The sequence below is a fragment of the Gorilla gorilla genome, chromosome 6 (genome assembly GCF_029281585.2).
Source record: "Gorilla gorilla gorilla isolate KB3781 chromosome 6, NHGRI_mGorGor1-v2.1_pri, whole genome shotgun sequence".
Classification (NCBI taxonomy): Eukaryota; Metazoa; Chordata; class Mammalia; order Primates; family Hominidae; genus Gorilla; species Gorilla gorilla.
In genome coordinates, this window is record NC_073230.2 from 144,853,766 (window position 1) to 144,876,710 (window position 22,945).

Below are 22,945 nucleotides of genomic sequence, written 5' to 3' on the forward strand. Positions count from 1 at the left end.
GTGTCTGGTCTGCCCAGGTTCTGGGTGGGTGGGGAGTTGACAGGTTGTGACCGAGCCGAAGTGGAGAGGGGACATGGTGCATCGGTATTGTCTGCGTGAACGTGCGTAGGTAATGATCCAGGAGCCCACGGGGACCCCCAACTCACATTGGTGATGCTCCCATTTCTGGGCTGTGCCTAGACCTGGGGCCAAGCCCCCCAACTCACATTGGTGATGCTCCCATTTCTGGGCTGTGCCTAGACCTGGGGCCAAGCCACTTTGATTTTCCCAAGCAAAATGGGAGTGTTTTTCCATAGTCATTGTAATATACTGCCATAGACACCTTAATTCTTTCCCAATCACTTCCTTAACTTCTCTGAAATGATAGGGAATGCTAAAGCTTGAAGGACACTTAAAGATTATGTCATCCTGTGGGTTTTCCAGTTTGTGGAGGTGGTGCCCAGGGTGAATGGGCTCCCCAAGAAGGCTCCTCAAAGCTCTACTCTACTGCAAAAGCTCCTCTTTTATCTGCTATAAGAAGTTGTTTGGGAGCCGGGCATGGTGGTTCACGCCTGTAATCCCAACACTTTGGGAGGCCGAAGTGGGGGAATTGCTTGAGGCCAGAAGTTCAAGACCAACCTAGGGAAAATAGACCCTGTCTCTACAAAAAATTAAAAAATTAGCTGGGCGTGGTGGCATGTGCCTGTAGTCCTAGTCACTCAGGTGGCTGAGGCAGAAGGATTGTTTAGGCCCAGGAGTTCAAGGCTGCAGTGAGCTATGATCACAACACTCTACTCCAGCCTGGGTGACAGAGTGAGAACTTTTCTCTTAAAAAAATTAAAAAAAAAACAACTAGTTTTTTTTGGGGAAAAAAATACTGGACTACAACATTTGAAAACCAGTACGCTCACTAATATTAATAATAGCTATTAGGTGCTTAATTTGCTTCAGACAGTGTGCTAGGTGCCCTCCTTGCATTAACTGATTTAATGCATCCACCGAACTAGGAGGTTAGGGCACTAGCCAGCAGCACTCTCCAACAGAAATGTGACATGAATCACAAACGTCACTTAACATTTTCTACAACTCATACTAAAAAAAAGTAAAAAGAGGCTGGGTGCAGTGGCTCACGCCTGTAATCCTAGCACTTTGGGAGGCCGAGGCAGGCGGATCGCCTGAGGTCAGGAGTTCGTGACCAGCCTGGCCAACGTGGCAAAACCTTGTCTCTCCTAAAAATACAAAAATTAGCCGGGCATGGTGGTGCACACCTGTAATCCCAGCTACTCGAGAGGCTGAGGCAGGAGAGTCTCTTGAGCCTGGGAGGTGAAGGTTGTGGTGAGGCGAGATGGTGCCACTGCACTCTAGCCTGGGCAACAAGAGTGAAACTCCATCTCAAAAAAATAAAAATAAAAAAATAGAAAAAGTAAAAAGAAACAAGTGCAATGAATAGTAATAATATCTTTCATTTAATATATCCAAGATATTATCATTTCTACAAGTAAGTGATATAGTATTAGCAAGATATTATATATATATATATAATATTTACATGAGGTCTTTGAAATCTAATGTGTATTTCACACTTACAGCACTTCTCAAGTCACACCAGTCCTGTTTCAAGTACCTGATAGCTCCATGCAGCCAGTGGCTCCTGTATCGGGCAGTGCAGAGCTAGAAGGTGAGAGGGCAGGCTATGGGGCAAGATGCCTGTCTTTGTATCCCAGCTGTGCCACTGACTAGCTGTGTGATATTGGTGGAGTTCCCTCATCTCTCTTGGGCTTGATTTTCTTCATCTATAGAATGGGGACAATAATAATTTCCTCTCATAGGGTTGTTTCAAGGAATCAATGCATTTTTTTAAGATAAAACATTTTGCTTTATTTTTCATTTGCCACATGCATATCTTGACTGTTTACACGGTTATCATTCAATGTAGATACACAATTAATTGCTAAGAGAGAAATTAAATGCATTGCCGATGAATTTATTTTATTTACTTCATTCCAATAAGAAAAGCCACCATTCTTGAGGGGCTCATGGTTCTTTTCCATTTTCCTAACCCTTGAGTATACAGGGAGTAATCATACCTACACTGTCTCTGTTTCAAAAGGTGGTCGCAGATCTCAGCAAGGTAAAAATTTGAGATTTGACAATATTCCAAGTGTAAAGTGTTTTGATTTGGAAATAGGTTCTGTATTGAAAATGGCATAAATGATTATTTTTCTTCTTTATACTGCAGCACTTTAACTTGTAATTTCTTTTTTTTTATTATTATACTTTAAGTTTTAGGGTACATGTGCACAATGTGCAGGTTAGTTACATATGTATACATGTGACATGCTGGTGCGCTGCACCCACTAACTCGTATCAATGCATTAATATGTATAAATGTTGAGAATAATATCCGGTACATAGTAAGCACTGAATATATGTGAGCTCTATACACATGAAGAAACAGGCTCAGAGAAATCTATGTGATTTCATAGCCCGCATGCAAAACCACTCCCCTCGCCTGCCTTAAAGCCTTATATTTTAGGAACTCCTTATTGGAGTGCTGGTAAACCAGTTCTAGAGGGCTGGGGAGAAACTTTGATTTGTAGTGCCTGCCAATTCCCCTGGTGAAAATACTCATGGCTGATTTCAAGCTACTGATAATTTAACAAGTGGCTTGCAAAATTTCTGAAATATTAACAATCGGCTCTCAGGAAGTCCGTAAGAGCTGGCTCCAACACACAATGGCCTCTACTCATCAGATTAGTCTTACTGGCTCTAACTATCTTTGCTTCTGGTGTAATGTTTTCTTTTTGTACTTTGTAAATCTGCAAGGATTGCCCAAAGGACCTAGCGCGGGGTAGCAAGCACCCTGCAGTTGCCCATTGAATACTTGTTGATTGATGCTGAAGCCAAGAAGACTCAGGCCTCCCTGCTCTCCTGCCGACGCTCTTGTGAGTGAGGACGATGGATGTGGCTTGCCAGGCCATGGGGAATCCAGGACCAGAAATCACCATTTTGGCCTCCAGTCCCAGACTTTTCGAATCTGTAGGCTCAAATCTCCAAATTGTCACCTACTAATTACTAAACTGGGGTGACGATTAGCTTTTGGATTTGGGCTGGGAATGAATGTGTTTGTAACTAATTTCATTTCCTAAGATGATGAGTCAGGCCTTCTCTCTCACCACTACACCTTGGCACCAGGAGGCGAACATCTACAGCTTCTCAAAGGGCCTGATTGAAGTCTCGGGAAGGCCTGGCCTAGTATACAGTACTGATTTTTTTCTCTCCCCGTGTTTTCCTTGTTCCCGCTACGATCCTGAGTGCACTGGTTGAGACTGGTAAGGAAATGAATAACACTGCCTTTTGTAGCAGAGCACAGTAAAATCATGACAGTGGAGCTTCTGAGAGCTATTGATTATGTAAGGAATACTTTAGGGGGAGGTGTTCTGCTGAAGACAATAGTTGTCCAATACATCTTCACTCTGAACTCCCACTACGCCCGCCTGTATTTCTTTTTTTTTTGAGACGGAGTCTCACTCTGTCGTCCAGGCTCGAGTGCAGTGGCGCGATCTCTGCTCACTGCAAGCTCTCCCTCCTGGGTTCACGCCATTCTCCTGCCTCAGCCTCCCGAGTAGCTGGGACTACAGGCACCCGCCACCCCACCTGGCTAATTTTTTTTGGTATTTTTTAGTAGAGATGGAGTTTCACCGTGTTAGCCAGGATGGTCTCGATCTCCTGACCTCGTGATCCACCCGCCCCAGCCTCCCAAAGTGCTGGGATTACAGGCATGAGCCACCATGCCCAGCCCGCCTACCTGTATTTCTTAGTCAATTTTCCAGCTTAGTTACATCTACCATTTACTGAGTTCTGACTACACATCTCATTTTATGTCATGCAGTTTTCCCAGGAGTTCTATTCGGTAGATACTAAAATAGGGTCCATTTAACATATGGCAACCTGAAGCTTAGAAAGGATAAGTAACGAGGGTCACACAACTACTGTATGGTAGACACTTCCATATGCTGCCTAGCAGGGGCTGAGATGAAAATGAGAAAACCAGGCCGGGCACAGTGACTCACACTTGTAATCCCAGCAATTTGGGAGGCCAGGGTGGGAGTTCAAGACTACTGAAGTTAGGAGTTCAAGACCAGCGTGGCCAACATGGTGCAACCCCATCTCTACCAAAAATACAAAAAATTAGCCAGGCATGGTGGCGGGCACCTGTAACCCCAGCTACTTGAGAGGCTGAGGCAGGGGAATCGCGTGAACCCGGCGGGCGGAGGTTGCAGTGAGCCAAGATTGCATCATTGCATTCCAGCCTGGGCAACAAGAGCAAAACTCCATCTCAAAAACAAACAAACAAACAAAAAACCACCACCACAACAAAGAACAAACAAACAAACAAAAAACGAGAAAACCAGTAAAGTGGCTGTGGCTTCTAGACATGGGAAGTGCAATGCATTGGAGGGAATTCTGGTCTGGGCCCTTCTCATGGTAATGCGGGGGAAGATTCTGCTCTCTCTGAGGCTCTAACACAAAAGTGGCTCAGTCAATACCCTTTTGTTTGTCCTTCACTCATTCATTCATGCATTCATTCATCTAGGTTTTGAAAATCTCCTCTGTCCCAGCAGCAGGTATACACCACATCAAATAAGACAGATCCCCTGCTGTCAAGAATCTTCATAATAATGGCGGCAATAGACTCTGCTGCACATATCCAGAGCACATGATGTTACATTTAACGCTGAAGGATTCTCATGTAGAAAGTGAGAGGGAGAGAGGTGTCGGGGAAGGCTTCTTGGAGGGGTTGAAATCTGAATTAAGTGTTTAGAGATGCATTGGATTTACTAGGTTATGGGAGAAGGAATGGTGAGGGAGCGGACAACCTGAAAAACAGCATGAGGGGAGAGACAACTTGATGTAGGTGCAGAACCTCATGCCATTTAGCCTTACTGGAAGATCAAGTAGGAGCAGGAAGCAGTGGGAGGCTGTCTGGTGGGACAGGAAGGCCTGGTGGAGAGTCATGGGCTACAATGTGCACTGCACTCTACTGGTCACTGGGAGTCCTGGAGGGTCCCAGCAGGTGGGTGGGGTGCTTGGCTTTATGGTTGGCTGTGCCGTGGAGGGTGGATTTGACAGGGTGGAGACCAGTCAAGAAGATGCCAAGCTCTAGGGACAGATAATAAAGACCTGAATCAGGGCAGGAGCCAGTGGTAAGGAGAGGAGGCATGGATTTAAGAAAGATCGAGGACATAAAATCAGAAACGTGCAGATGTCTGAGAGCAGGAGATGGGGTGGGAGAGAGGGAGCAGACAAGAAGTTCTGGCCAGGGGCGGTGGCTCATGCCTACAATCCTAGCACTTTGGGAGGCCAAGGCGGGAGGATTGCTTGAGCCCAGGAGTTTGAGACCAGCTTGGGCAACATGGTGAGACCTCTTCTCTACAAAACATAAAAAAATTTAGCAGGGTGTGGTGGCATAGGCCTGTGGTTCCAGCAACTTGGAAGGCTGAATGGGGAGGATCACTTAAGCCTGGGAGATCGAGGCTGCAGTGAGCTGTGTTCCCACCACTGCATTCAAGCCTGAGAGACAGAGTGAGACTGTCTCAAAATAAATAAATAAATAAATAAATAAATAAATAAATAAATAAATAAATAAATAAATTTTAGGGGTATCCCCAGCCTAGTTGGAGAGCTCAGGAGCAGGGCCTTATGGTTTCTGTGGAGAAAGCTTGAGAGCGAGGCGAGTGCTGGGCATTGCTATGACTTGGTTTCTACAGAGGTTTGCTTCCTCTTTGCCCTCGGAGATAAGCTGCTGTTCTCTCCCTACCTGCCTGGGGAATGGCTCTTGCTCTGTAATTGGAGAGCTCTCTTCTGCATTGGGTTCTCTGCTGTGGCCTGCAGCTGTGGGGATGGCAGATGGCAGAAATTCTTTTTGGAGAGAAAAGTCACTTGTGGATTGGGGTATTCCCATCATTGGAGGGACATACGGACACAGTGACAGAACTCTTCTGGGTTTTCTCCCTTAGCTAACAGGACACCTAAGATCCCCTCTTTGGTTGACTTCATTCGTGGGTAAATGAATGTTTCCAAACTAGAAACAAGATTGACTTGGAGTTCTGTCTCCATCATGCTCCTATTCATTCATTTACAGTCTTGCGGCACTGTTCTGTTTCCCTCATGAGGAGAGGGAAAGGAGTCCTTGGTTTTTAAGAGTTAGGACGTTTGTGTCTAGCTTCAAGCCCTCCCCTCTGGCTCAGTCCCCAGGTTCTGAGTCCTGTGAAGCTTCCCTTTTTGTCTGTGCAGCCAGCACCTTTGGCTGGATTCTATTTTAAGGCTGTAAGTGAGGTAATTGGGTATGACAACACAAACACAGCTGTAATTATGAAGTGCCAGCCTCCAAAGCAGAAAAGTCATCTGGCCCTCAAGGGTTGCCAGCATACGACTCGGTGATACGTGCGCGCCTCTGCCAGGCCGGGCCGGAACATTCACCTGCAACGTGGAATCCACTGTGTATAGCATGTTCTGCGCCAGATCAAATAATCATTGGGGCAATTCAGTTCCTGTGTCTACGTGAGGCTTGAATATTGAGTTGTTGTTGCCAGCCCCGCTAGCCAGAGCAGTGATTCAGGAAAGTAAATGCTGGACCACCAATGGATGGGCCAATTGAACAAAGTGGGCCAGGTCTTTTCTCTGATGGAAACACCAGCTGCCCTGGTGGAGGCTCTTAAGCCGTGTTTAGGTGTCCCTAAAGCATCTGCAATCAGTTCAGCTTCTGGGCTTTGCATAGACCGAATGCCTGCGTAATCTCCACTCCAGATGCAAGTCCTTTGTCTAGGGGAGGACAGGGAGATAAAAATTGCAGTTTTATTTGACTTGTCCCAAAGCCTTGGATCTTTGTATTTTCAGTTTAAAAATAACCGAGTTACACCCTTTGCTTATAGGTGCTTCTTTGTGTTTTTTTGGCGGGGAGGGGCTTGAGGGAGGTTGCTAAAACAGGGACATGGTGTGGGTAGAAATTTAGATGGAACACATTCTAGATGGTCCCACCTACCTCTCAGGCTTTTAAATTTTACTAATGACGCTACCAATTTCTTCCTCGAAATTATCCCCGTTCTCTTCAGACAACAAACATCCACTGGTGTCTACCATGCACAAACCACAGTAGGGCAAACGTAGGTGGTGGCAGTGCCCTCAGAGATTACAGTTTTTTCCTTCGTTAGCAAAAGGAACTGCCAATCAGTTTCTATAGAGGCCAAACTAGAAGGGCGTGCCAGGGCAGATGTTGTGACTTCCTTATTTGCTAAAGAAGGCAGGCAGCAGACCTGGAGAAAAGACGCAAAATGATTTCTTTGAGAAGCCTCTTTGGGTATGAAAAGCTCTGGGGAGAAGGTGGTGTAATGTATACAGGGAGTCCCAGAGCATTCTGGGAAAGGAGGGCAGGGCATTCACTTCATCAGTCAGGATCTACAAGCTTCCACCACTTTAACAAATGACCCCAAAGTTCCAAGGGCTTACAACAAGAATCAGTAGAGGTTTATTTCTCATGCATGCAATGTATTCATCCTGGGTTGGCTATGGCTTTCCTCCATGTTGTCCTCATTCTGGGACCTGGGCTAATGCAGCAGCTTCTATATGAATCACTGCTTGGTCATCATGGCAGAGGGAAAAAGGGTCAAGTAAACCATGCTCTGGCTCTCATAATTTCTGCTCAGAAGTGACACACATTTCACATTTCCATCCCCCCTGCCCCCAACCCATTTTAATGGCTAAAGTAAGTCACAGGGCAGTTTCTGAGTCCAGCAGGGCAGGGATGTATAATTCTTCCACAGCATGGAAAGCTGGCATCATTGGTGAACAGGAATACAATCTACTATAGGCATTTACACCCTCCCCTGAGATTCAGAACTAGGGAGATCTGTTGTGAATGGGCATCAGATTGGCTCCAACTGTGGCCAGTGGCAGAGACAGGCAACTGGATCCCCAGAATGAAGTTACTAGGAGGTTTGAGGTGGTTAGACTGATGGATACTTAGACAGGGAGAGCTGATAAATCCACCTGACTGAGGCAAGAGAGAAGGGAGAAATGGTTCTGGATCCGTGAGGTACTTGCTGAACCCCAACCCGATCCAGGTGTCTTGGGGTCTGCTCACCCAGGGAAGTAGCTGAAAGAGTCCTTGTGGGAAGGGGCTTAGATCTTTAGCATAGTTTTCTTGACTGAGCATAGCCCTGGAGGGTCAGTACTATGGCTTCCAGGGAGTATGTTGTCTATCTTGACTGCATACCCAGCTACCAGCCTGCTGCTGTTGTTGGCAGAGCTGGATAGGGCTGAATAAGTTTTGATCCCTCTCTGACTTCTCATTTCCTTTGCATTTTTTCCTCCCATTTCCTATCTATCTTACCTACTGGTAAGAATGCAGGTACCTTTGGATATATAAAAGCAAAGGAGTTGGAATTTTGTAAAATATAGAATTAAATAAAAATATAGGATTTCCGGCTGCTACCAGCTTTTGAAGGCTCAAACCTTGCATCTGGGACCTGCTTGAAGTATGCTCTTTACGCTGCAAACTATAAAGAGGGACATCTCTGTTACATAAACACGGATAAGTCACAGTTCCTCAAAAAATTAAGACCTCGAAGGCTAGAAGTATAATTTGGAAAAAACCTCAAAATCATAGCAATATTTGCTCAGATGTTAAGTATGAGAGACAAACAAACCCTCTGTGCTAATTGACTGAGATGTTGGGGATGTTTGTTGCAGCACCTAGCCTGTCCTAATACACTGTGTCTGTCTGTGGTGGGAGTTGGGTCAGAGAGGTGGAGTTGGTGGGGCAACAGAATGGGGTGATTCCAGAAGGAATTTTCCAGAATGGAACGTTCCCTGAGGTGAGCATCTTGGCTGCTGTCTGGCTGGATTACGTAGAAGGAGAGGACATCGTGCAGCCTGTAGTGAGGGAGTGGCTGGTGTCTTGGCAAGTTAATCCCACCTTCTTGCCTGAACTCTTGCCAAATGGGATTCGATGAATGGATGTGAACATATGCTGTGATTTGCAATAAGAGGCTGGCGGGCTTGTGCCCAGAGCCAGTGGGTGCCTGGACTGGGGACTCAGGAGAAATAGTCAGGGAGGAGTTGGAAACTCCTGTTCCTGCTCCCGGCAGGCTTCGGGAAGACGGGCTAGTTATGCAGAGAATTTCCTGCCTTTGCAGTTCTTCTTGCCAATAACCACAGCTTAGCAAATTCACCTCCTGGCCACTTTTGGTGAATTTTTAAAAAATATCTCAGCAACTCTTTTTAGGTTTGCCTTTAAAATTTAAATCCAGTCTAGGACTGGGTCATTTCGGAATCAGATTTTGGGTAAATAACTGACAACTGGCTTATTTTCATCCACGACGAAAATGGAAGAAACTCCTTTTCTTTTCCTCTTAATTTAGAAACGCCGGGGAAAGAATTTGTTCTTGAAAGAACAAGAGGTGGGTGGAGGGCGGGGAGAGGTTAGAAAAAAATACCCTGGTTTTCAGATGACGCCTCCAGAGCCCTGGCTGGCTGGGGCTGATTGGGGTGGGTGAGGCTGTCAGGAGCTGATTCTACACAGTGTTGTCATTTTAAGAAAAGGGCGAGACCAGCTTAGGGAAAGGAAGGGAAAGGAGTCAAGCATAATGACAGACAAGCACCACCCCTGCCTGTTGTGAGGATGAGAGATTGGCAGCTCAGGGACTACCACTGCTCATTAGGATCCCAGGGAGGAATTTCATTCCCTACCTTGGTAAAGCCAAGTGGGTGGGGTGAGGGAGGTTCGGGTCTTGATGTGAAGGAGCTGGAGAAAATAATGGTGCATTAGGCCAGCTGGAGAGCAGATAAGGTCTTCCTGGGCTATATGTGGGGTAAGGTGAGGAACCAATAGTACCTAAAGGTGGGATACAGGAATCTGAATGGCTTGAGTATAAAGGCTGTTTAGTTGTAACAGCTACATCTGTGTGTCCTCTCCCCATCCCCCCTCCCCTTTTCTTTTTTCTGTGAACTCATAAGGAGCCTTGGAGATTGGCAGACAGGAGACTAAGTAGGAAAAGGGATAGAAGAGGAGGGGAGAGGAGAAGAGAGATCAGGGCTGAGCCAAGAGGGATGAGAGAAGACAGAGAGGGGATGGGATGGAATCTGTGTGCCTCACCGCCCTGTCCATAGTATTTTTGGTTGCAGTCTCAGGTGTGATGAGGGTAGGACTTCAGTGTTTGGATGGTATACATCATTGGCTGAAAAGTGAAATAACAGGCACTAGAACTTAGAGAAATCATGCTTAGATTTATTCTGAGCCACACTTGAAGACGGAAGCCCAGGAACACAGACTCAGTATAGACTGAGAATGTGTCTCTAAGTGGGTTACAGGAGGCACAGTATAGATACATTTCCTAATGAGGGATAGGCATGGCACAGAAGGTGGGAGAAAGGAGGAGGGAAGCAGTAGTTGAATTCTTGTGATTCTGATTGGTGCTCGGTGACACTGTCCATAAGATAAGGTAAATATATGGTGGAGTGGGTAGGAGAAAGGTTAGGTGCCTTAGGGTCTGGTGGAGGGCAACTCTTTGCATCCTGTCTTTGTTCTACAGCTGATAAACAGGTTTATAACCAGTACCTGTCAGTGAAGTATGTAACAAACTCCAGTTACACAGGCAAGAAGTCAGCTTTAGTTTACAGGCCTAGGTTTTATTACCTACATGTCTGACTACAGCCATCATGGGCCATTGTGCAAATTTTCTTTTGAATTTTCCTTTTTTAGACATCATACAAGATGTTAGGTGCCACAATAATGGTGACTCCAACCTTTGGCTTTGGGAGTTCAGTCCTTGTGGCTGAATGAATATTTGTTGAACAAATCTTAAGGCAAAGTTTTTTTTTTAAAATAAATATATCATTAAAATGATTGTTTCCAATCTTTTATTTTCATGTCCAGGAAGAGTATAAAAGACCCTTTGTCTGGGTTAAATAGAAGACTGACGGTGTGATGGAGTGTGCACTGCAGTTCGGCTCACCAGGTATGGTATAGACTCATTAGAGTTAGCATTAGACGAAATGAAAATCTGAATACAATGGGTGGTAGGAATTCACTGCAGGATCTGAAAATTCTGAGAAATGCTTTGGAGGCCTGGTAAATAGTCCATTGCAGGCTTCATTCTTTCCCACCTATCTCAAGAAAGAAACCACCGTTGCTTTCCATGGAAGAAAAAATGATTGAAATGAAGTAGATATATTTATTTACATTCCACTATTTCTTCTGGTCACTCCCAAGTTGCTTCCAGTGCACAGAACAAGAGAACATCTTTCATTTGGAAATAGGTGCCATCTTGTGAAGAGATATGGGTATGTTTTTTGTGCTTGAATAAGTTCTCTAGTCTTTGTCGGTGAATTTATAGATGCAGGGGTTGTTTCTACATGGAAATAACCACTCTCTGTATTACAGTTCAGAGAAAATTTTAGAATTCATGCAAGCAGGTGCTTAACAGCAGCTCTTAGAGAAGACATTGAATTAGAGGATTTCATGTCTGAAAAGATCTTTGAGGTAATTTAATAAATACTTCTTTCTATCTCAACTTCCGGGAGCTTTGGAGGATGACTTTTATTAGAGTTTGTTTGAAGGGGAATTAAAATAGGCACGTTTTGAGACAAATTAACAGAAAATTATCCCTATCCAATTCATATCTTTAGGATAAATATATTACAATAACCAAAAACTGAAAATAATCCAAATATCCATCAACAGAACGATGGATAAACAGAATGTGATATATTTATACAGTGAAATACTACACAGCAATCAAAAAGGACAAATTACTGACACAATGTGGATGAACCCCAAATACATTATATTGAAGAAAACAATATGAGGTTGATAATAAGAAGTTCAAGAACAGGCAAAACTAATTTATGGTGACAGAAGTAGAAAAAAACCTGGTTATTTCTTGAAGTGGCTGTCAACTGAAATAGGGTTTGAGGACACTTTCTAGAACAATGGGAACGTTTTATATCTTCATCTGGGAACATGATTCTTGGGTATATACATATATAAAAGTCATTAAGCGGTGTACTTAAGATTTGCACATTTTACTTAATGTAAATCATACCAACCCTGCTGCCTCCAGAAAAACCCCCAAAATCCCAAGCAATGAAAACATACGAGTGGGAAATATTTGTCTGATTTGGAACTTTTATTGTTGATAAGTTCAGTGAAGCACATTTGATAGAAGTTCCCCTTGACTAGCAGTTTAAATAACTTGGGCATATTACTTAATGTCTCTGGGTTGTCTTTCTTTCTTTCTTTCTTTCTTTCTTTCTTTCTTTCTTTCTTTCTTTCTTTCTTTCTTTCTTTCTTTCTGTCTTTCTGTCTGTCTTTCTGTCTTTCTTTCTTTCTTTCACAGCAGTTCATTTGTTCATCACACACAGGATCTGCTACGTAAGGTGGCACTGGTGTAGCAGGGGAGAGGACACGAAGACACTCCAGTTGCCATCCTTGATGCATTTCTGCCAAGACAGAGAGCCCAATAACACCAAACTCAGTGTCACTGCCAAGATCAGCCCTGCCCTCATCTCCAGCCCTGCCCTAGTCTCCCTTTTTCTGCCTTTCTGGTTACAGCAGCACCACAGCAGCATTGAAGAGGCCTCTGTTCAGGCCCAGGCAGGAGTGCGTCTTGTGGGGACCTGGCTTCCCCTGGTCTCTGTAGCTGCTCTTGTCCTCCAGCCGGCTGGCTCAGAAAAGCTCTTTCTGTTTGGTGACTAAGCCTGAAGCCACGGCGGGGGAGAGAGAGTGAGAATTTGAGGGCACCAGATCCCTACCCAGTCCCCAGAGCCTAAAATATGTGGCCAAGAATCGAAGTTTTTTGTCCTCAGGGAGAAAAATGACGAAGGTCCTCCCTGAGGCAGCCCCACAGACATATAAAGAGACACTACTCCTCCCTGGCCCAGCCCACCAGCCTACACCACAGGGACAGCACAGTGTCTCCCCACCCTGTCCTTGCCACAGGCCCCCCAAAGGGAGAAAAGTGGCATTTGTGGTTTGGACCTAGTCACAGGAACAGCATCCGGGTAATTTTCCATCTCTTCATTGACTCAAAGGCTTCCTCTGGACACAGGGAGGCAGAGCAGTTATGTAGTTCCTGTTTGCTGATGAGAAAACTCCAAAGATGGAAGTGTCCTAACTCAGGGTCCTCGGGCAGAGGTCGTGCTTGTCCTTCCTGAGTGAGACTCCAGATCAACACAGGAAACTAGTTTATCTCCTTGACCTGGAGTGGAGTAAACAGTCTTTGGCCAAGGCATTCTCCTCTCGGAAGCAGGGTTCAGTGAAAGCATAAATATTGGCCCAAGAAAACCATAGCTTCTTAGGCTAGAATGGATTTAGAGATCAGAGACTCTACATCTATTTTATAGATGAGGAAACTTAAGCCAAGTGAGGTGAAGTAACTTGCTTAGGAGCAAAAGCCAATCAATGACACAACTATGAAAAGAACAAAAGTGATCAAGTCAGCCCAAATTCCAGAGATGACCAGACAGAGCTGACTACATCATATTTTATCCCACTAGATGAGGGTTCTCAACCTCAGCACTGTTGACTTTTGGGGCTAGATAATTCCTTGCTGTGGGACCGTCCTATGCACTGTGGGATGTTTAACAGCATCCCTCGCTTCTACCCACTAGAAGCCAGTAGCATCCCTCGCTTCTACCCACTAGAAGCCAGTAGCATCCCTCACCCCAGCTGTGTCAATCAAAAATGTCTGCAGACACTGCTAAACGTCCCAGGGCGGGGGTGGGGGGCACAAAATTGGCCCTGGTTGAGAGTTGCTGCGACAGAGAGCCCACTCTTTTAGTTCAACACTGAGAGATACATTGGGATGCATTATTATTTGTGGATCTGTCTCATGCATCAGTCTACAGTTCTTTGAGGGTCCAGACAGGGTTTTATTGACCTTTATGTTTCCTGTGTCTTGCATAGTACCTGACATGTGAGAGATGCAATTAATGGGTTTGCATGAATGAACGAATGGACAAACTCACTGGGAGACCCTGGGATGTAAACTTTCATTCACTATTATCCAGTATTATATAAGCACATTGGCCAGGTGTAGCCTGGCAGGAGATGCGGGAGGATGACTCGACTCATATGACTTTCTATCTGGGGGACAGGAGGGATTCCTGTTTATCTACTTTGTCATCCACTATCATGGCACCACAGAAGGCATTTTTTGAGCTCCCTTCCCTGGACTCCAGGCTTAATTATGTGGCTTATTTTCATTCTTATAAAACAATAGAAATAGCTACTACATGGTAGAAATTTTTTTTTTCCACTGGGGATGTAGCCAGCACTTTGGAATGTTAAGCCTCAAGACTCTTACAGTTAGAAGAAAAAGTCCCCCAAACATAGCCATTAGCAGCCATGAGAGCCATGGGAGAATATTGATCATAGAGTCATAGAATTTTGGCATTGGGAAAAGTCACAAGTAAAATATAAAAGGCAGCCTCTCTACCACAAAATCCTATCATATTGTTTTTCTTAATCCCAGAAATTTTCACCAATGTTGACTTTGGGGAAATGACTAAATAATTTTGTGTCTGTTTTCCAGAAGATGAAATGCTTCAGAGGGTAGAGTCTTCATTTGTTTAAAAGAAAAAAAAAGTGTCTTCAGAGGACCTTGTATGCTAGATTATAAAATACGAATTCCAGTGCATCTTGAAAGGGTGGGTGTACTTTGAGCAGAACAAAAAGGGAAGAGACTGAGTGAGAGAAAAAAAATACAGGCTATCAGCTAGATAGATATTACCAGAGAATCAGTTTAAGAATAAAAGGATGGGCTGACTTTTCATGAACTTTACTGGTCGATTAATTCAAATGGACAAATTGTTTGGAAAGAGAACACAGTTAAAACAGCAATCAGCACAAAAAAAGGAATAAAGACTTGGCAGTGAGAGGGAAGAATAATTGTGTTAGAAGCACGACTGGGGCCAGGCGCGGTGGCTCACGCCTGTAATCCCAGCACTTTGGGAGGCCGAGGCGGGCGGATCATGAGGTCAGGAGTTCGAGACCAACCTGGCCAATATGGTGAAACCCTGTCTTTACTAAAAATACAAAAATTAGCTGGGTGTGGTGGTGCTTGCCAGTAGTCCCGGCTACTCACGAGGCTGAGGCAGAAGAATTGCTTGAATCCGGAGACAGAGGTTGCAGTCAGCCAAGATCGTGCCACTGTACTCCAGCCTAGGCAACACAGTAAGACTCCATCTCAAAAAAAAAAAAAAGAAAAAGAAAAAAGAAGCAAGACTGGGTGGTATTGGGTTCGTGTTACTTTAAAAGTGAATTTTACCAAGTGCATGAAGGACTCAGCATAAAGCCCGTGTGTTGGTCTTTACTGCGTCAGAATTAGTATGATTGCTTTTCAGCCTAAATTCCGGTAAGTGACTACTTATCAGGGATAATGAGTGTTAATGTTGACTGGTTACTCCCGGGGAAGTAGGAGATAAACCATGACTGGAGGAAGGCCAGAAGACTTGGGGTCCCAACTGCAGTGAGGATCTCCAAGCAGGACCCATCTTCTGAATGCGAGGTCAAGGTTAGGAAGGTAGAGAAGAGTCAGATGCTTCAGGAACAGCTGGGAAGCAGTTTGCTACGGGGACCTCCATGAGAGAAGGAGTTGGGGCAGGAGTGGGACCCCTGGGTGGGCTGGGACTGAGCAGGCCTGGGCAGCACAGTGGTCCGGGAGCCAGGGGGTGCACAGACTCACAGAATTTAGAGCAGGGAGGACTTCAGGAATTTGGCCTAAATGTGCAATTTTCAGACGAGGCTTACAGAGAGGGGTGGTTTCTAGAAACTTCTCTGTACACAAATGGGAGACCTTTCTCAAAAACGTCACTATCTCCTGTGGAGAAAATGGTCCTCGTTTACTCTAATAGCATAAAATGAATTTATTGATTTTTCAGATGTTCAGTGTCACCTTAGGCAAGAAGGTCTGAAGCAGCCAGACGGGAGGTGACTCCAAGTGAGATTTATCTTTGATGCTGTTCAATGCTGAACGCAGATCTATATCATTCCTATGTGTTTCTGGTATGGACCCCTCCAAATCCTCATCTACAATAAAGGAATTCTGCTGTACTTCAGGTGACCAGTATGGGACTGAGCAGGGGCAGAGCCAGCTATTGGGGAGGGATGGAGATTGGGCAGAAATATGATGTGATGGTGTTGCCAGATTTAGCACATAAAAATACAGGATACCCAGTTAAATGAGAATTTAAAATGAACAATGAATGACTGCTTAGTATAAGCATATCCCAAATATTGCATGGGATATACTTATATACTGAAAAATTATTTACTGTTCATCTGAAATTCAGATTTAACTGGGCATCCTGTGTTTTATCTGGCAATTCCTTCTTGAGACTCTCAAAGAAGCCAACATGCTGAAACCCCATCTCTACTAAAAATACAGAAATTAGCTGGGCATGGTGGCACATGCCTATAGTCCTAGCTACTTGGGAGGCTGAGGCAGGAGAAACTCTTGAACCTGGGAGGCTGAGGTTGCAATGAGCTGAGATGGCACCACTGCACTCCAGCCTGATGACACAGTGAGACTCTGTCTCAAAAAAAAAAAAAAAAATAGTGAGTAGTGAAGTTGATGGTGTTGGGCTGCCGTATTTCTCTTCTCTTCTTTTCTTTTCTTTTCTTTTCTCTTCTCCTCTCCTCTTCTCTCCTTTTCTTTCCTTTCTTCCTTTCTTCCTTCCTTCCTTCCTTCCTTCCTTCCTTCCTTCCTTCCTTCCTTCCTTCCTTCCTCCTTCCTTCCTTCTTTCCTTCCTTCCTTTCTCTCTCTCTCTCTCTTTCTTTCTTTCTCTTTCTCTATTTCTTTCTTTCTTTTTTTTTTTGATAGCATCTTGTTCTGTTGCCCAGGATGAAGTGCAGTGGTGCAATCGTGGCTCAGTGAGGCCTCTACCTGCTGAGCTCAAGTGATCCTACCACCTCAGCCTCCTGAGTAGCTGAAATTATACGCGTGCACCACCACATCTGGCATTTTTTTTGTAGAGACAAGGACTCACCATGTTGCCTAGGCTGGTCGCAGGCTCCTGGGCTCAAGTGATCCTCCTGCCTCAGCCTCCCAAAGTGCTGGTATTATAGGTGTGAGCCACCACACCCAGCCTTCTGCCTTATTTCAAATGGAAGATGCCTGCCCAAGCCTGCTTCTCTCATACCTTTTCTTATCTGTCTGTAGTTTCTCAAAGAGTCAGGAAATCCAATTGCCTTTGAGAAGCCTAGGCAGCAAAGGAAGGAGAGAGAAGTTTCATTTAAAAAAAAAATTTTTTTTTTAATTATACTTTAAGTTTTAGGGTACATGTGCACATTGTGCAGGTTAGTTACATATGTATACATGTGCCATGCTGGTGCGCTGCACCCACTAACTCGTCATCTAGCATTAGGTATATCTCCCAGTGCTATCCCTCCCGCCTCTCCCCACCCCACCATGGTCCCCAGAGTGTGATATTCCCCTTCCTGTGTCCATGTGATCTCATTGTTCAGTTCCCACCTATGAGTGAGAATATGCAGTGTTTGGTTTTTTGTTCTTGTGATAGTTTACTGAGAATGATGCTTTCCAATTTCATCCATGTCCCTACAAAGGACATGAACTCATCATTTTTTATGGCTGCATAGTATTCCGTGGTGTATATGTGCCACATTTTCTTAATCCAGTCTATCATTGTTGGACATTTGGGTTGGTTCCAAGTCTTTGCTATTGTGAATAATGCCGTAATAAACATAAGTGTGCATGTGTCTTTATAGCAGCAAGATTTATATTCCTTTGGGTATATACCCAGTAATGGGATGGCTGGGTCAAATGGTATTTCTAGTTCTAGATCCCTGAGGAATCGCCACACTGACTTCCACAATGGTTGAACTAGTTTACAGTCCCACCAACAGTGTAAAAGTGTTCCTATTTCTCCACATCCTCTCCAGCACCTGTTGTTTCCTGACTTTTTAATGATTGCCATTCTAACTGGTGTGAGATGGTATCTCATTGTGTTTTTGATTTGCATTTCTCTGATGGCCAGTGATGATGAGCATTTTTTCATGTGTTTTTTGGCTGCATAAATGTCTTCTTTTGAGAAGTGTCTGTTCATGTCCTTTGCCCACTTTTTGATGGGGTTGTTTGTTTTTTTCTTGTAAATTTGTTTGAGTTCATTGTAGATTCTGGATATTAGCCCTTTGTCAGATGAGTAGGTTGCGAACATTTTCTCCCATTTTTAGGTTTCCTGTTCACTCTGATGATAGTTTGTTTTGCTGTGCAGAAGCTCTTTAGTTTAATTAGATCCCATTTGTCAATTTTGTCTTTTGTTGCCATTGCTTTTGATGTTTTGGACATGAAGTCCTTGCCCATGCCTATGTCCTGAATGGTGATGCCAAGGTTTTCTTCTAGGGTTTTTATGGTTTTAGGTCTAACGTTTAAGTCTTTAATCCATCTTGAATTGATTTTTGTATAAGGTGTAAGGAAGGGATCCAGTTTCAGCTTTCCACATATGGCTAGCCAGTTTTCCCAGCACCATTTATTAAATAGGGAATCCTTTCCCCATTTCTTGTTTTTCTCAGGTTTGTCAAAGATCAGATAGTTGTAGATAGGCGGCGTTATTTCTGAGGGCTCTGTTCTGTTCCATTGATCTATATCTCTGTTTTGGTACCAGTACCATGCTGTTTTGGTTACTGTAGCCTTGTAGTATAGTTTGAAGTCAGGTAGTGTGATGCCTCCAGCTTTGTTCTTTTGGCTTAGGATTGACTTGGCGATGCGGGCTCTTTTTTGGTTCCATATGAACTTTAAAGTAGTTTTTTCCAATTCTGTGAAGAAAGTCATTGGTAGCTTTATGGGGATGGCATTGAAACTGTAAATTACCTTGGGCAGTATGGCCATTTTCACGATATTGATTCTTCCTACCCATGAGCATGGAATGTTCTTCCATTTGTTTGTATCCTCTTTTATTTCCTTGAGCAGTGGTTTGTAGTTCTCCTTGAAGAGGTCCTTCACATCCCTTGTAAGTTGGATTCCTAGGTATTTTATTCTCTTTGAAGCAATTGTGAATGGGAGTTCACTCATGATTTGGCTTTCTGTTTGTCTGTTATTGGTGTATAAAATTGCTTGTGATTTTTGTACATTGATTTTGTATCCTGAGACTTTGCTGAAGTTGCTTATGAGCTTAAGGAGATTTTGGGCTGAGACAATGGGGTTTTCTAGATATACAATCATGTCGTCTGCAAACAGGGACAATTTGACTTCCTCTTTTCCTAATTGAATACCCTTTATTTCCTTCTCCTGCCTAATTGCCCTGTCCAGAACTTCCAACACTATGTTGAATAGGAGTGGTGAGAGAGGGCATCCCTGTCTTGTGCCAGTTTTCAAAGGGAATGCTTCCAGTTTTTGCCCATTCAGTATGATATTGGCTGTGGGTTTGTCATAGATAGCTCTTATTATTTTGAAATATGTCCCATCAATACCTAATTTATTGAGAGTTTTTAGCATGAAGGGTTGTTGAATTTTGTCAAAGGCTTTTTCTGCGTCTATTGAGATAATCATGTGGTTTTTGTCTTTGGCTCTGTTTATATGCTGGATTACATTTATTGATTTGCATATGTTGAACCAGCCTTGCATCCCAGGGATGAAGCCCACTTGATCATGGTGGATAAGCTTTTTGATGTGCTGCTGGATTCGTTTTGCCAGTATTTTATTGAGGATTTTTGCATCAATGTTCATCAAGGATATTGGTCTAAAATTCTCTTTTTTGGTTGTGTCTCTGCCCGGCTTTGGTATCAGAATGATGCTGGCCTCATAAAACGAGTTAGGGAGGATTCCCTCTTTTTCTATTGATTGGAATAGTTTCAGAAGGAATGGTACCAGTTTCTCCTTGTACCTCTGATAGAATTCGGCTGTGAATCCATCTGGTCCTGGACTCTTTTTGGTTGGTAAACTATTGATTATTGCCACAATTTCAGCTCCTGTTATTGGTCTATTCAGAGATTCAACTTCTTCCTGGTTTAGTCTTGGGAGGGTGTATGTGTCGAGGAATTTATCCATTTCTTCTAGATTTTGTAGTTTATTTGCGTAGAGGTGTTTGTAGTATTCTCTGATGGTAGTTTGTATTTCTGTGGGATCGGTGGTGATATCCCCTTTATCATTTTTTATTGTGTCTATTTGATTCTTCTCTCTTTTTTTCTTTATTAGTCTTGCTAGCGGTCTATCAATTTTGTTGATCCTTTCAGAAAACCGGCTCCTGGATTCATTAATTTTTTGAAGGGTTTTTTGTGTCTCTATTTCCTTCAGTTCTGCTCTGATTTTAGTTATTTCTTGCCTTCTGCTAGCTTTTGAATGTGTTTGCTCTTGCTTTTCTAGTTCTTTTAATTGTGATGTTAGGGTGTCAATTTTGGATCTTTCCTGCTTTCTCTTGTGGGCATTTAGTGCTATAAATTTCCCTCTACACACTGCTTTGAATGCGTCCCAGAGATTCTGGTATGTTGTGTCTTTGTTCTCATTGGTTTCAAAGAACATCTTTATTTCTGCCTTCATTTCGTTATGTATCCAGTAGTCATTCAGGAGCAGGTTGTTCAGTTTCCATGTAGTTGAGCGGTTTTGAGTGAGATCCTTAATCCTGACTTCTAGTTTGATTGCACTGTGGTCTGAGAGATAGTTTGTTATAATTTCTGTTCTTTTACATTTGCTGAGGAGAGCTTTACTTCCAACTATGTGGTCAATTTTGGAATAGGTGTGGTGTGGTGCTGAAAAAAATGTATATTCTGTTGATTTGGGGTGGAGAGTTCTGTAGATGTCTATTAGGTCCGCTTGGTGCAGAGCTGAGTTCAATTCCTGGGTATCCTTGTTGACTTTCTGTCTCGTTGATCTGTCTAATGTTGACAGTGGGGTGTTAAAGTCTCCCATTATTAATGTGTAGGAGTCTAAGTCTCTTTGTAGGTCACTCAGGACTTGCTTTATGAATCTGGGTGCTCCTGTATTGGGTGCATATATATTTAGGATAGTTAGCTCTTCTTGTTGAATTGATCCCTTTACCATTATGTAATGGCCTTCTTTGTCTCTTTTGATCTTTGTTGGTTTAAAGTCTGTTTTATCAGAGACTAGGATTGCAACCCCTGCCTTTTTTTGTTTTCCATTTGCTTGGTAGATCTTCCTCCATCCTTTTATTTTGAGCCTATGTGTGTCTCTGCATGTGGGATGGGTTTCCTGAATACAGCACACTGATGGGTCTTGACTCTTTATCCAATTTGCCAGTCTGTGTCTTTTAATTGGAGCATTTAGTCCATTTACATTTAAAGTTAATATTGTTATGTGTGAATTTGATCCTGTCATTATGATGTTAGCTGGTGATTTTGCTTGTTAGTTGATGCAGTTTCTTCCTAGTCTCGATGGTCTTTACATTTTGGCATGATTTTGCAGCGGCTGGTACCAGTTGTTCCTTTCCATGTTTAGTGCTTCCTTCAGGAGCTCTTTTAGGGCAGGCCTGGTGGTGACAAAATCTCTCAGCATTTGCTTGTCTGTAAAGTATTTTATTTCCCCTTCACTTATGAAGCTTAGTTTGGCTGGATATGAAATTCTGGGTTGAAAATTCTTTTCTTTAAGAATGTTGAATATTGGCCCCCACTCTCTTCTGGCTTGTAGGGTTTCTGCTGAGAGATCCGCTGTTAGTCTGATGGGCTTCCCTTTGAGGGTAACCCGACCTTTCTCTCTGGCTGCCCTTAACATTTTTTCCTTCATTTCAACTTTGGGGAATCTGACAATTATGTGTCTTGGAGTTGCTCTTCTCGAGGAGTATCTTTGTGGCGTTCTCTGTATTTCCTGAATCTGAACGTTGGCCTGCCTTGCTAGATTGGGGAAGTTCTCCTGGATAATATCCTGCAGAGTGTTTTCCAACTTGGTTCCATTCTCCCCATCACTTTCAGGTACACCAATCAGACGTAGATTTGGTCTTTTCACATAGTCTCATATTTCTTGGAGGCTTTGCTCATTTCTTTTTATTCTTTTTTCTCTAAACTTCCCTTCTCGCTTCGTTTCATTCATTTCATCTTCCATTGCTGATACCCTTTCTTCCAGTTGATCGCATCAGCTCCTGAGGCTTCTGCATTCTTCACGTAGTTCTCGAGCCTTGGTTTTCAGTTCCATCAGCTCCTTTAAGCACTTCTCTGTATTGGTTATTCTAGTTATACATTCTTCTAAATTTTTTTCAAAGTTTTCAACTTCTTTGCCTTTGGTTTGAATGTCCTCCCATAGCTCAGAGTAATTTGAGGAGAGAGAAGTTTCATAGGTCATTGCTGTAAGAAATTTCTTTCTCCTGTTCCCTTTTGTCTTGCTCCAGCAAGAGGAACAGCACCCTCTTTAAGGATTTGAGGACGGAAGGAAATTCGGGTAGATAAAGCCGGCACACACTGTAGCTCGTGTCCTGGGGAGATAATGGCTCTGAACCTGCTAAAATAAATGGTCTGCTTTGTTCTTGAATAATAATCAGTTGGCAGCTTTGTTCTGTCTTCCCAGCAGCTGGATGAGATTTTGATTTCAGAGGAAAAAGAGCGACCTAGGGCTGACCATATTGGACAGAGGGAGAAAGGAAATTTACAATAGCCTCCCGTGTGTGGTGAGAGAGCCCCTTGCTGTAAGGTACTGCCTGCTCCACCACCTGTCATAATGCCTAAAGTTCTGCCATTAAGTCTTAAGGTTAATGACCTTCTTCTTTATTTATTTATTTATTTATTTATTTATTTATTTATTTATTTATTTTTGAGACGGAGTCTTGCTGTTGCCCAGGCTGGAGTGCAGCGGCACAATCTCAGCTCACTGCAACCTCTGCCTCCCAGGTTCAAGCGATTCTCCTGCCTCAGCTTCCCGAGTAGATGGGATTACAGGCACGTGCCACCACGCTCGACTAATTTTTTTGTATTTTTAGTAGAGACGGGATTTCAACGTGTTAGCCA

At 43.5% G+C, this 22,945-nt stretch overlaps 1 long non-coding RNA gene across 1 annotated transcript in view; it reads left to right on the forward strand.

Moving 5' to 3' along the window:
* The first annotated feature begins 9,628 nt into the window (after window positions 1-9,628).
* Window positions 9,629-22,945, forward strand: part of LOC134758953 (uncharacterized) — a 132,675-nt gene continuing 119,358 nt past the window's right edge. The window contains exons 1-2 of the long non-coding RNA XR_010134769.1: window positions 9,629-9,733; window positions 10,916-10,997. This is a non-coding gene — a long non-coding RNA (uncharacterized lncRNA). The remainder of the gene's footprint in view (window positions 9,734-10,915; window positions 10,998-22,945) is intronic.